Raw genomic sequence first — 2,833 nt, 5'->3', positions numbered from 1 at the left:
AGAGATGACTCAGCATAAGGCTAGGCTTACAACTAAAAAATGTAAGAAAAAAAAAGATTCTAACACTCATCATCAATCTATTCATAGAATTTCATAAAAATTACTAACTCACATTTGACATAAAGAACTAACAAATAAAAGTGATTTGCAGTCTCTGGTTACTGAAACATTAAAATGATGCTAAGAGGGAATTCTAAATCAGAGAACCTTTGTACATCTGTTGGAGCCTTTGAGCTATAGCCTATGTACCATTGTATCTACAATTGATGGTTGAGTTAAGGAAGTTTCAGGAGACATGCTCATGTCTGCATACTATTTCTTCCCCTTTGTGACAAGTAGATTTTTTGTCGTGTATACTGTTCTTAAATTCTCTTTAAGTCATCTATAAAATTCTTATTTCATAAGCAGGATGCCTAACCTTCCCCAATTCCGGCTACTTTTATAGCACCCAGGAATGACAGACAGAAAATAAACTATGCCTTTTTCAATATAGATCATCACTTCTACCTGCTTAGCTTTCAATTGTTTTTTTCTTTCTGATAATCATAAGAATAACACAATAGACTGTGAGCATAAAGGAGACTTAGCTGAACATGAAACATTTGTTCTTTGTACAGTGATGGCTGACAAAACTCGATTTTTATGCTAGTCTTGGTACCCAGTAGTCATTTGTCTCTGATGCCAAGACTTGTCTCTGGAAGATTAGTTCCAGGTAACCCTGACTCAGTGTCTCCTCACCCAGAAATGTATAGCCATGATCATCTACAACTAACCACCTTTTGGCTTCTGTATCCTGCCTATTCAGACATTCAGGTTGCCTTGACTACCTAATCTTGGCAGAGAAAACCAGCGTGCTTGTCCAGATTCTCAAAGACTTCTTGTGGTTTTCACCACTAAAAATCATTTTCTCACTCCCTTTCTCACAACAATCTCAATTTTTTGGCCCAGAGATTGTTGTTCTGATAATAGTTATCAATAAATCTTTTGATTATAATTTGGTCAAGTCCATGGTCTTTTCCCAGGGGCCATGAACCCTGCAACAGTATCACAGGACAATTTTGCTTTGAAGGGATTCACAACTGAGTACATCTTCTAAATAGTCACTACTCCATGTGACTTTATGCATCTGAATGCAATCTTTTCTAGTTTTGGTATGTAGGAGAAGGGAAATATAGGGCCATAGGCTATAATGCAGGACAAATGTTGAGTATGACATATTAGTACTGAAAAGAACAAATAAAGTAGTGCATGTAAAATTTGCATGTCTCTGGATGGCATGTGTCATTTGCTCATAGTAGGTAGGATAATCATCAAGAAAACAAATAAAAGCTAAGCAGGTAAGATGACGTTCTAAATTGAAGAAGGATTAGATTCCTTTCTGCATATATAGCATTCCTGAATGCTATACAAATTGCTGGAGGTGGGGGAGGTTAGTCATTCTGCTTGTGAAATAAGAATTTTATTGATGGCTGAAATAGAATTTAAGAACAGTATATATGACAAGGAATATGCTTATGGTGGCTTCCAGAGACTTACTGACTTCTTATGCAGTTCCAGGCATTTGCCTGGAATGGTGGGGGTCTGTATACTGGTCTGATGACCCAAGCTGCTTTTACCTATAACTGAAGGTGTTTAGTATGTTGTTGAGGCTGGCTAATGATTCCAGTGGGTGCTTAACCTAGTAAATACTGATGGAACGAACAGGTATTAGTTCAAATAAACATTTTAATTTCAGACATGTACCTTCAGTCAAGACACACAAGGTATCCGTTCCTTTCATTCCTTTTTTTATTTGGCCAGGGGTGGTGAGAACTTGGTATGATTTGTAAGATAGGACCTCATGCAGTGCTATGGTCTGTGAATTGCTGAAGAATACTCCAGACACAAATAGTATGCAAAAGCAAAGAGTGCTTATTCCTGCCTGCAAAGACCCAATTCCATCGAGATGGAAGGACCCTGACTGAATTAGAAGATGCAGTTTTAAAGCCAAAAAGCAGAACTTTAGGGAGGGGTAGGTGATCTAGATATGATTGATGGGTTTTATCTCTGGGGTTCTGGGTGATGCTATGATTCAGACTAACTATTTTTGCTTCATGCCAAGGAGGGGTAGCTCTTGAACTCTTGGCCTAAAACTTGGTTAACTTTTACAAGCTAGGGAGGGGTCCCTTTTACATATGTCTACAGTTGGTTCAGTAACTAACTTGCCAAGGTCTGGGAAATAGAAACTCAGTCCTGGTTTCCTCAACTGCTAGTTCACAGCCTGTCATGGAGTCAGCCTATCTCAGGCCAATTCCTTCCTTTCAGTAGCCCAGGTTGGCCTTGAATTCACAATGTAACTGAGTCTGGCTTTGAAATCCTTTTTTTCTTTCCTCTACTTCCCATAAATGTATTAGAAATGTATTCTGTAATAGAAATAATAGAACTATATTCCATGACAGCTGTGGTGGTCAGTATACGAAATCAATCTTAGGAAAAGAAAAATCATGTTCAGGTTCATTCTGGAGCCTCTAGCAGAGAATGCCTTTTCATCTTCTAGAAGTCATATATATGTTCTTTGTTTCATGGGATATTCTCACATCCCATTACCTTATCCTCCCTAACTTTTATTCTTCCATAGTCCTCATCTTAAATGTCAGGGGTACATTCCAATACAGCCAATGAGTGCTTGAAATCTCAGATAGTATGCAACCCTTCATACACATATGACAACTGTGAAACAGCTAATCAGAATAGCCAGCTGTGCTGGATGGAGGAATCACACAGATCCTAGGGGTAGTGTCATATTTCATTGTGGTATTTAGCTGGTGTCTTACTTGCAAATTATGAGTAAGTG

This window comes from Mastomys coucha, unplaced genomic scaffold (assembly GCF_008632895.1).
Source record: "Mastomys coucha isolate ucsf_1 unplaced genomic scaffold, UCSF_Mcou_1 pScaffold21, whole genome shotgun sequence".
Lineage (NCBI taxonomy): Eukaryota > Metazoa > Chordata > Mammalia > Rodentia > Muridae > Mastomys > Mastomys coucha.
This window is presented reverse-complemented; position numbering follows the sequence as displayed.